Source organism: Salvelinus alpinus, chromosome 23, assembly GCF_045679555.1.
Source record: "Salvelinus alpinus chromosome 23, SLU_Salpinus.1, whole genome shotgun sequence".
Classification (NCBI taxonomy): Eukaryota; Metazoa; Chordata; class Actinopteri; order Salmoniformes; family Salmonidae; genus Salvelinus; species Salvelinus alpinus.
In genome coordinates, this window is record NC_092108.1 from 46755470 (window position 1) to 46767877 (window position 12408).

General features: G+C 44.6%; 1 protein-coding gene across 1 annotated transcript in view; it reads left to right on the forward strand.

Annotated features, from left to right (window-relative positions):
* The first annotated feature begins 11986 nt into the window (after positions 1–11986).
* The window catches only part of kcnq3 (potassium voltage-gated channel, KQT-like subfamily, member 3), a 120728-nt gene continuing 120306 nt past the window's right edge, over positions 11987–12408 (forward strand). The window contains exon 1 of the mRNA XM_071362581.1: positions 11987–12366. The gene's annotated coding sequence lies outside the window, so the exon portion shown is untranslated. The remainder of the gene's footprint in view (positions 12367–12408) is intronic.

A 12408-nucleotide genomic window follows, 5' to 3' on the forward strand; every position in this document is an offset into this window, starting at 1 on the left:
TTGATCCCGATAACGGGATTTGTGCGCGAAGATGTTGGAGCCTTTTGATCCCAGACTAGGCGGTCCGGTACAGCTTACCGCGTGGTCGCAGAGAGAACAGTCTATGACTTGGGAGGCTGGAGTCTATGACTATTTTTATGGCCTTCCTCTGACGCCACCTGGTATAGAGGTCCTGGATGCCAAGCAGTTGCCATACCAAGCGGTGATGCAACCAGTCAGGATGCTCTCGATTGTGCAGCTGTAGAACTTTTTGATGTGTGGAAACCCGAGGTGAGGCTGATCGAGACCCCAAACGTTCCATGAACGCCCTCCAGACTCTCGAAGTGAACTGGGGACCTCGATCAGACACTATATCCTCAGGCACCCCGTAGTGCCGGAAGACGTGTGTAAACAGGGCCTCCACAGTAAACAGGGCCTCTCCACTCTCGCGACCACCCTGTGAGAGCCCTCTGTTGCCAGGAAATGGTGGGGTTATGACGAGCCAACCAGTGAAGGCCTAGTACCACGGGAAGCGCAGGAGACCCAATGAGAAAGAGACTGATTCTCTCCTTGTGACCCCCCTGCGTCTCCATGGCCAGGGAGATGGTAGCTTCCCTGATTAGCCCGGACCCTAATGGTCGACTATCCAGAGCGTGAACCGGGAAAGGTATATCCACAAGAAGAATGGGGATCCCTAAACTAAGAGCTAATGCTCTGTCGATAAAATTCCCAGCTGCGCCTGAATCGACAAGCGCCTTATGCTGGGAATGCGGGGAGAACTCAGGGAAACAAACATGTACAAACAGGTGGACAACAGAGGACTCTGGATGAGAGTGGTGCATACTCACCTGGGGTGACGCCAGAGTGCCCTGCCTGCTGCCTCGACTCCCAGAGGGACCAACCCGGCACCGACCGGCAGTGTGCCCTCTGCGGCCACAGATGGTGCACGTGAAAGCCCCTCCTCCAGCCTCCCTACGCGCAGCCCCTCCCAACTCCATGGGCACCGGAGCGGGAGTGCTGGGAGATGGAACCGACAGAGCCCCTTCAGGACGTCCACGGATGACCAGCAGGTTATTCAACCGGATGTACAGATCCACCAGTTGGTCAAAGGTGATGGTGGCATCCCTGCAGGCCATCTCCAGTCGGAGGTCCTCACGCAGGCTGCATCGATAGTGATCGATGAGGGCCCTGTCGTTCCATCCTGCTCCGGCTGCCAAGGTCCGGAACTCCAGCGCGAAATCCTGTGTGCTCCTCGTCCCCTGCCTCAAATGGAAGAGTCGTTCCCCCGCCGCTCTTCCTTCGGGCGGATGATCAAACACGGCTCGGAAGCGGCGGGTGAACTCCTCGAAGTGGTCCAATGCCGCGTCTTCCTCTCCCCACACGGCGTTTGCCCACTCCAGAGCTCTCCACGAAAGGCATGAGACGAGGGCGGATACTCTCTCCCTTCCTGAGGGAGCTGGGTGAACGGTGGCCAGGTATAGGTCCAGTTGTAAAAGGAACCCCTGGCACTGTGCGGCCGTCCCATCATACTCCCTGGGAAGGGAGAGACGCATCCCACTGGAGCTGGATCCGGACGGGACGGGTAGAGGTAACCCTGGTTGCGCTGGTCGAGGCGCTAGAGAGTCTTCCTGTCTCTTCCAGTGGTCCATGGTCTGGACAACGCGGTCCATCATGGCACCGAGATGACGTAGTATTGCCGCGTGTTCCTGGACGCGCTCCTCGACTCCTCTGACCCGGGGTACATGCTCCTGCTGACTCCATGGTCGGTGGAAGATTCTGTCAGGTGTGTGCGTACTGGTAGAAAAGTCAGGTGCAGGAGAGCAGAGATTTGTGAACATGCGCACACTTTATTTAGGCAGAAGTGCAAAACGCGCAAAACAGTCACAATAATTATGTTTAACAATAAACATTTGTGAAAATAACACGGAAAAAACCAGCCAGTCTGGTGCGTCAACAATTCACACGTAACACAAACAATCTTCCACAAAGACATGATGGGGAACAGAGGAATAAATACATGTAGATTGATTGGGGAATGAAAACCAGGTGTGTAGGGAAAAAGACAAAACAAATGGATACATGAAAAATGGAGCGGCGATGGCTAGAAAGCCGGTGACGTCGACCGCCGAATGCCGCCCGAACAAGGAGAGGAGCCGACTTCGGCGGATGTTGTGACACAACCGTATTAAACGATCCTTGGATAGCTTTTCAGAATTCACCGATAAATTGGTCCAAATGGAAAACTAAAGATATAGAAACCGTAAATGACATGGTAACAGTCAATACATTTATTTCCATGACCGAATGAAATAGACATTTTGGACTGACCAATGTAGATATTTTTCAATACATGCAACGTAAAAGTTTCTTGTCAAGAATTTTCGATTTGAAATCTTTTGGATATCAGAGCAATCTTGAGGGAATCCTATTTGAGTCAGAAAAATACATTCAAATGATAGGTAAGATATACAAAACCTTGCAGAGAGCCTATCCAACTGAGATTCTTTTAGAAAAATATAAACTATTGGAACCAAGACTTAAGAACTGATATAGGCACAAGATGGAAGGAATGTTGGAACTTAACTAACAAAATTACAGTTAATGAAAATGTACGCTTAATCCACTATAAACTGATGTATAGAATTGTATTACACAAGAGACAAAATTCACAAATTCTACAGCACAAATGGCAGTGTCGTGTCTTAATTGTAAAACTAACAATGGCTCAATAATCCATGCCTTCTGGGAATCAAAACAAATCAAATTATATTGGCCACATACACATGGTTAGAAGATGTTATTGCGAGTGTAGCGAAATGCTTGTGCTTCTAGTTCCGACAGTGCAGCAATATCTAACATGTAATCTAACAATTCCACAACAACTACCTCATATACACAAATCTAAGTAAAGGAATGGAATAAGAATGGCAGAGCGGCATAGGCAAGATGAGATGAGTAATGCAGGGTATGTAAACATTATTAAAGTGGCATTATTAAAGTGACTGCTGATCCATTTATTAAAGTGGCCAATGATTTGAAGTCTATATGGAAGGCAGCAGCCTCTCTGTGTTAGTGGCTGTATGGCCTTGAGATAGAAGGTGTTTTTCAGTCTCTCGGTCTCCGCTTTGATGCACCTGTACTGACCTCGCCTTCTGGATGATAGCGGGATGAACAGGCAGTGGCTCGGGTGGTTGTTGTCCTTGATGATCTTTTTGGCCTTCCTGTGACATCGGGTGCTGTAGGTGTCATGGAGGGCAGGTAGTTTGCCCACGCTGATGCATTGTGCAGACCGCACCACCCTCTGGAGAGCCTTGTGGTTGTGGGCAGAGCAGTTGCCATACCAGGCGGTGATACAGTCCGACAGGATGCTCTCAATTGTGCATCTGTAAAAGTTTGTTAGGGTTTTAGGTGACAAGCCAAATTTCTTTAGCCTCCGGAGGTTGAAGAGGCGCTGTTGCGCCTTCTTCATCACACTGTCTGTGTGGGTGGACCATTTCCGTTTGTCCGTGATGTGTACGCTGAGGAATTTCAAACTTTCTACCTTCTCCACTACTGTCCCATCGATGTGGATAGGGGGGTGCTCCCTCTGCTGTTTCCTGAAGTCCACGATCATCTCCTTTGTTTTGTTGATGTTGAGTGAGAGGTCTGGTGTGTATGCTCGCGCACGTTAGGCTACGTTATGTGAGCTAACTTCTAGCTAGCTAGTCACCCATCTCGCCCCATTGGACCGTTTTCTGACCAAGAAAAAAGTGCGGGTAGAAATTTAAAATCCAGACCCTGTCTCCGGGGGGGGAAAGAAGAGGGAGATAAGAAAAATGAGTCGGAGAGAGAAACTCGAGAGCCACAACGTGAGGGAGCACCAGAGCAGTTCATCGCTGCTAGCTGCTAGCCACCGTTAGCTGCAATGTTAGCACAGCCACCGCTCCCTCTAATTTAAGCCAGTCACCTGTTGAAGAACCAAGGCGCCCTCTTCTTCGGCGCTATCTAGCCACAAAAGTTGGACAGCAGGATCATTACTTCAATGCTAGTTTGGAGCATAAATATGCAATGACATCGTGGAATGAGTGGACTATTCAGAAAGAGTCTGGCTCAACAATATGCAGTGCTCTAAGTGATGAACATTTGAAAATAGTCAGAGAGAACAGAGAGTGTATGAGAGCAGTTGTGGAGTCATTGCGTTACACTGCATACCAGGGACTTTCACAGAGAGGAGATATAGAAAACGACATGGCTATCAACCAGGGAAACGTCCTTGAACTTTTACAAGTCATAGGCAAATTCGACAAAACAGTTGCACAGAAAATCTCAGATAATACTAGAGACAAAGGGATATCCTTGTCTCATCGTGCACTAGCGACTCCTGTGGTGGGCCGGGCGCAGTGCACGCTGAGCAGGTCGCTAGGTGTACGGTATTTCCTCTGACATATTGGTGTGGCTGGCTTCCGGGTTGGATGCGCGTTGTGTTAAGAAGCAGTGTGGCTTGGTTGGGTTGTGTTTCGGAGGACGCGTGGCTCTCGACCTTCACCTCTCCCGAGTCCGTACGGGAGTTGCAGCGATGAGACAAGACAGTAACTACTAACAATTGGATACCACGAGAAACTACTAACAATTGGATACCACGAGAAAAAGGGGGTAAAAAAAAAGAACACCTGCAGACACAGAAACACACAAATAGGTGGGCAGTTCAGTCATCTGCGCCCAATGCAGCAATTGCCTTCTACATATTCTTACCTCTTTGTTGATGGACATCCATTGAATTGTGTCCATTTTATATTTTAGAAAGAACAGTAATTTGCACAAATATGAAAAGATAGGTGGTTTCATCATAAAACAATATCAATTTAGATTATACAAGGGAGAAACCTTACCTTAAATTGAGGAGATCTTTAAAAAAATCCATTAAGTGCCTGCACCTGCTGTTTTCTCAAATTCAAATCCACATTTTTCAGTTGGGCAGTTAGTTCTTGGGGGTTCTTGCAGGAACCTAAGGAGGTTCCTTGATAAACCCAACCTCTTATGGAGCTCTTGGAAGAACCTTTTGGGGCCATTTTTCAGTGCCAAGAACTCTAATGTTCTTCGAAGAACTATGAGGATCTTAGAAGAATCCTTGTTGAACCCATATTTTTTTTGCGTGTAGCCAACTGTTGCAGCACAAATGTGCAACATTGTAGCCTACACGCCAGAAAAGAAATGTGTGCTGTTATTGTAGAGCCAATATAGCCTACAATGGCCATGATCTGTTTTTGATTTATGATTGAATACGCGTTATGCTAAATTATTATGGACTTACTGTGCATTTTCAGTTCATCTGCATTTGCTTTGCATGTAGACAGTCTCTTCCATGAAGCTGCATCGCCTGCTAACATGTCGCTTTACACAAAAAAAAGGATCAATCAAACACATTTGATGTGTCATAGTGGTCTCTGACTTGTGGTCAGACTCGCTCAGGTGGACTTAAACTTATACATTTTTTTCAATGCACCTAGGGGCAGTGAAATGTGTTGATTTACAGGGTCGGCCATAGTAGTACGGCGCCCCTGGAGAAAAGTATGGTTAAGTGCCTTGCTCAAGGGCACATCGACCAATTTTTCACATTCTCTATGCAGCTGGAGAGAGTGTATCTCCTACCACATGAAATATGCTGGATTAGAGCATTCAAATATTGGTGTTAATAGAAATACTGAATGTCTATATAGGCTATGGCTGAATCAATGTCTCTAAGAATAAATGCCTCTAATCGTGTGCCTTCTCAGTCTGAACTCCAGTTGAACCCATTCTGTTTCTACAGTTTTAGAAGCTGAGTGGTGAGTAAAAGAAAAAGTAAACTCTTTCCTTTCACGAAGACAGAACAAGAGGTGTCAAATGTCTTGATTGAGGAAGTGTCACACGGGGCTATTGCGGCTTTCGACAAGCAGAACCTGTGTTGAACTCTGCACCCAAATCCCCACTGCCTACAGCTTACAGACGGTAGGCAATTAAGGTCACAGTTACGAAAACTTAGGACACTAAAGAGGCCTTTCTACTGACCCTGAAAAACACCAAAAGAAAGACGCCCAGGGTCCCTGCTCATCTGCGTGAACGTGCCTTAGGCATGCTGCAAGGAGGCATGAGGACTGCAGATGTGGCCAGGGCAAAAAAATATAATGTCCATACTGTGAGACGCCTAAGACAGCGCTACCGGGAGACAGGACGGGCAGCTGATCATCCTCGCAGTGGCAGACCACGTGTAACAACACCTGCACAGGATCTGTACATCCGAACATCACGCCTGCGGGACAGGTACAGGATGGCAGCAACAACAACTGCCCGAGTTACACCAGGAACGCACAATCCCTCCATCAGTGCTCAACTGTCCGCAATAGGCTGAGAGAGGCTGGACTGAGGGCTTGTAGGCCTGTTGTAAGGCAGGTCCTCACAAGACATCACCAGTTTTTTTGGCCACATGTCAGCGTAAATGTAATTCCTGTTCATCATGAAAGGTTTGTACGTTGCAATTTTGTTTGTTTCCTTGAATATTTATCCAGATTGCATCATTCTAATATAATATTAATAACATTAACATTGCTGAGTATATAAAGTAGTAACTATTCCAAATTTGGGATATGCATAGGCTCTTGAGGAGCTAAGACACCTCTATTAGCCTCATTGTAGCTAGAAAACTGTCAGTGTTCAACTTTAACATGTGATGACAATACAACAGAACAGATTAACAGGAATGACATTTACTCTAACGAGTGGCCCAAAAAAGATTGAGCTTTAAAGTCAAGCCCCTACAAAGCGCACCTCCACTCCAGGGTTCTTCCAGGAACCTGCTGCTACATTGAACCATTAAAGGTTCCTCCAAGAACCCCTCAACTAACTGAAGGTGCAAACATGAACCATTGACTAGCAATGGTTCCCTGAGGAATTCCAGGGGTTCTTTGAGGATCTCCAGGGTTTCTTGAGTCACCACTAATTATAATAGTGTAGACTGCTATTGCCGTGGTAATTTCCTGTATTACTAAATGAGGAGAGTTATAAACCACACACCAGTCAGAGTTATACTTAAATTTCATCTTTAAGTGTATGTGAGCTTTAAAATCGCCCTTTGACTCTCAGATCAATTCAGTGTCAATAATGAATTCTGAGAGTGCCTACAAAAGAATACCAGTATCTTTTATAGCCAAGATACACCCCTCTCAACTCACATGACGAACCACAGATCTCAGGAACATCACAAAGGGCCTTTTACTTGAGAAAGGAGTATCCCATAGCCAGATAGCATTAGCTATAAATTATCGTTCAGTTTGGTCTCTAAGACGAGGTTCTAATCTCGTTCCTGGTACTTCATAGTACAAAAACACCAACTCATCCAATGGCATATATCAATTGTCAACTTTAGATACTCCCATCTCAAGAACACCCCACTCCTGGACAATCTCACTGAGGGGAGTGACTTGCACACAGACATTGTGGAGCCAAGAGATAATTGGTTCCTCCTTAATCACACCATCCCTTCACATGGTTTAACAGATGCATTCACATATGAAGACAATGTTCCATTCTGACTTCTCCCTTTCTGGTATTCTGCATATTACCAGACATGCAAAAGACAAGCCTGACCTCTCCCCTCTCTGGGCCCCAAGTGACTTTTCCCTAGCTGAGAAGGGAAAAGTGCAACTGCCAACAGTATAGTCCAAAAGGAGACATTCTAATGACAAGTATCTCACATAAGCATATTATGTAAATAAAACATCTTATTTATCTATGTTACCTAACTAATTCTGATTCAGCCCCCACACTATCCATAGACTTAGCTATCCATAGACGCTCCTATGGCCTATTTATTGCCTACCTCCTCATGCATTTTGCACACACTGTATAAATACTTATTATTTTCTACTGTGTCATTGACGTGTTTATTGTGTTATTGGCTTGTTTATTGTTTACTCCATGTGTAACTCTGTGTTGTTGTCTGTGTCACACTGCTTTGCTTTATCTTGGCCAGGTCGCAGTTGCAAATTAGAACTTGTTCTCAACTAGCCTACCTGGTTAAATAAAGGTGAAATAAAAAAATGAAATAAAAGAACTTGTCTATCCATTCCTCCACTCACCATGCACTCTTTAAATAGTGAACGCCTACTTTTTATTAAAGATAATGGCAAAAAGCACAGGCCTGTTTCTTCTTAGCTTAAGATTTTGAAGAAAATAAAACAGAACTGACCATATAAAGTGATCTATAACAGTGCTTTGGTCGGCGATGCTTCAGGCTAGAAACGAGCTGTAAATTACCAGAGAAAGATGTGACTCCGATATCTATGGGAATATCATTGTTTACTAGACAAAAAAATTACTTTGCTTGGGAAGTAATCTAATTCTGTCACTATCACTTGATTAAGCTATTAACTTTCTGTACAATATCATATGTTTAAAACCAGACAGCTTTTAGGTAAACACGTGACCTTCTCTCGTTGGGTTAACAGAAGAGTAGCCAGCAGTTAAAGCTTACATTTTTCTGTGTCGGTAGGCCTACTCTGTCTGGGGTGGAAAGGTAGGGCCTAACTTTTGAAAGTACCATGCTCAGATTCCTAATGACATCTTAGATTTAATTATTTGCAAACAGGGCCAGTTTTGTTGCAAACAAGACAGACTGATTTGGCATTGGAGAAGATGAACACATTGGCCTATCTCTCTGTCCTTCCTTAGCCTGGAATTTTGGTAATTTGTGTAGTATTATAAAATACTCTGCTAATATGCAAAATAAATGTAGAATTGTATGACATTTTTATAAAATGATAGACTCATATAATGGTTTTACAATAAAGGAGATCTTTCCACCCCTACTCATGTCCATGAACCCACAACCTTCTGGCCCGCAGCCCTGTGCTCTGTCAAAATTCCTGCATTGCCATGTAATGCTAACAGACCAAAGACCAGTTTCTAAAACTGCATATCTAAGGCTCTGGTCTGTTCAAGAAGTGAGTTTAAACGGTAGTCATGTTCTCTGCTATCCACTTTGTTTTAATTATTATTTTGGGTTTAGGGGAGGGTTAGTTGTTTTTTTTCAAGCATTTAGGAAGGGTTTAGGTAAAAATATATACGGAGAGCCATCCATTTTCATTTTAGAGCGGTATGATTATCTCCATATAACCCATATTATAAATAAAGTTCCCTCCCTTACTGTTTATTATTTATACTTTTGCCTAGTTATTTTACCCCTACCTATATGTACATACACTACATGGCCGAAAGTATGTGGACACCTGCTTGTCGAACACATCATTCCAAAATCATTGGCATTAATATGGAGTTGGTCCCCCCTTTGCTGCTTTAACAGACTCTACTATTCTGGGAAGGCTTTCCAATAGATGTTGGAACATTGCTGGAGGGGACTTGCATCCATTCAGCCACAAGAGCATTAGTGAGGTCGGGCACTGATTTTGGGCAATTAGGCCTGGCTCGCAGTCGGCGTTCCAATTCATTCTAAAGGTGTTTGATGGGGTTGAGGTCAGGGCTCTCTGCAGGCCAGTCAAGTTATTCCACGCCAATCTCGACAAACCATTTCTGTATGAATATCGCTTTGTGCATGGGGGCATTGTCATGCTGAAAGAAGAAAGGGCCTTCCCCAAACTGTTGCGACAAAGTTGGAAGCACAAAATTGTATAGAATGTCATTGTATGCTGTAGCGTTACGATTTCCCTTCACTGGACCTAAGGTGCCTAACCCAAACCATGAAAAACAGCTCCAGACCATTATTCCTCCTCCACCAAACTTTACAGTTGGTACTTTGCATTAGGGCAGGTAGCGTTCTCCTGGCTACCGCCAAACCGAGATTTGTCCATCAGATGGTTCATTCCAGAGAACGCGTTTTGGGGGGACGGAGTAGCGCTGCAGTCTAAGTGCAGCAGCCTAAGTGCCAACTACAGACCCGGGTTCGATCCCGGGCTGTATCACAACCGACCTTGATCCGGAGTCCCATAGGGCGGCGCACAATTGGCCCAGCGTCGTCCGGGTTAGGGGAGGGTTTAGCCGGGGTAGACCGTCATTGTAAATAAGAATTAGTTCTTAACTGACTTGCCTGGTTAAATAAAGGTTAAATAAAAAAGAATACAAAAAAGAATGCGTTTCCACTGCTCAAGAGTCCAATGGCAGCGAGCTTTACACCAGTCGAGCCGATGCTTGGTGCGTATGTTGATTTTAGGCTTGTGTGCGGCTACTCGGCCATGGAAACCCATTTCATGAAGCTCCCAACGAACAGAGGCAGTTTGGAACTTGGTAGTGAGTGTTACAACCGAGGACAGATGATCTTTACGGCTTCAGCGCCTGCCGGTCCCGTTCTGTGAGCTTGTGTAGCCTACCACTTTGCGGCTGAGACATTGTTGATCCGATACATTTCTGCTTCACAATAACAGTTCTTAAAGCTGACTGGGCCAGCTCTAGCAGGGTATAATTTTGACTAACTGACTTGTTGGAAAGGTGGCATCCTATGACGGTGCCACATTGAAAGTCACTGAGCTCTTCAGTAAGGCCATTCTACTGCCAATGTTTGTCTATTGAGATTGCATGGCTGAGTGCTCGATTTTATACACCTGTCAGCAACAGGTGTGGCTGAAATAGTTGAATCCACTAATTTGAAAAGGGTGTCCACATACACTATATATCTACCTCAATTACCTCATACCCCTGCACATCGACTCAGTACTGGTACCCTGTGTATATAGCCAAGTTATCTTCACTCATTATGTATTTATTCCTTGTGTTGTAATTGTTCTATTAAGTAAGCATTTCACTGTTAGTCTATACCTTTTGTTTACAAAGCATGTGACAAATTCAAATACAATGTGAAGCCCCAGTCCAACACTTTCTAACTGAACAGTGACACCTACTGGTATATGACTGGTAATGTACTTCAGTAATAACCAGCCTACCATGTTACATGCTGCCAAGACCGGACACGTCGCTTGCGCATTGCAAAATAAATGTACACATGTTATTCAATCATTGCACCCACACTGCTCACGAGCATCGGTGTGGCCAGGCGCTAAAATAGAAATTGGTTCTATTTGTGACGCTCAACGCGCTCCAAGTTTGGCCTCTCCCATCTCCTCATTGGTTTTTAGGAGCATTTAACCACGTGGGTGATTGAAAGATGAACTTAGGTCCACACTCGCCGGTTGTGGCAATACACCTAAAGTTGGTTGCCAACCACCATATAAAGTCCAAAATAATAATAATAAGCCTTAAAGAAGGAGGAGAGATGACTAGAAACTAATATTTCAACCTACATGTCCTGATCGTGTCTGGTGTGGGTGGGCAAAATCAACGTGCGCAAGTCGGTGCGGTCTGGTCAGCATGTAAGACTATGTGCCCTGCTTAGCTTTAAAAATAAGCTATGTTGATTCAGCTGAACTATCATGTCAAAACATTTAGACATTGATCAGCTTCCATAGTCGTTTGCATAGACTACCTCTACTAAAATGTCTAATCAAATATAGAATTCCACTTCATTTCAATCACCCAATACATGAATAGGATTAAAAATATCTTCAATGTTTCTATGTGGAATTTCAATGTGTACATAGTTATGATGATTATGTTGAAATTAGATTGATGTAACAACCTGTTAGTCAGATGTAGTCAATGTATTTAAATGGAAAATTTACCCTAATTGCAATTTTTACAATGCTGGTTGAAATGAGAAGAAAACAGTACTTTTTTCAAATCCAATGTATTTTCCACGTTGATTACACCTACAGTGATTGCCTTGAAAACCAATGTATGCCCAGTGGGTGTTGCAAATCTTATTTGCGCCCACTGACGTCCATATATTTTTTTGTATTTCTTCAAGATCCTATCAAATTCCTAATTACAATTTGCTTTGCTTATCACGAACAATTAACAGAATATAAAAGTAATAAATAGGCAGAGCCGAATCTAATTTGATAATCATGTAATATTTACATAATTGTGCGGACGTGCAAAAGCGTTCGGAGATGCGATGTCAGCAATGCATCACCTGCTCCAGAAGTCTCCTGTGCTATAGCCTAGGTCGAAGACGTACATTTTCGACGTAGGTTCTGGCTAGCCTGACGTCTCACACAAAATTCTACCGCTGCTCTGTCGTTCTCTATACTTGAAGAAACTCACGTCCGTGGGCGTGGCGTAGCATGTAGTCTGGGTAGCCAGGCAACTTGTTCTCGCCACTGGAAGAAAAAGGAATCTTTCCCTGGTATCGTTGGGCTTCAATTTCCGTATCGACTCCTTTCTCCTCCATCACGCAAGACATCTCATCCATACCCCACCTCTCATCACAGCGTTGGTTTTATCGGGAGCGGCAGGTGTAGGCTGGAAGGAGGAAGCCTCGACATAAATCATGCTTTGTCGGGAGCAGTCGGCTTTGGAGCACGGGTAGGCTACGGGTCAACTCCCTGTGGACGTCTCGTCCCTCAT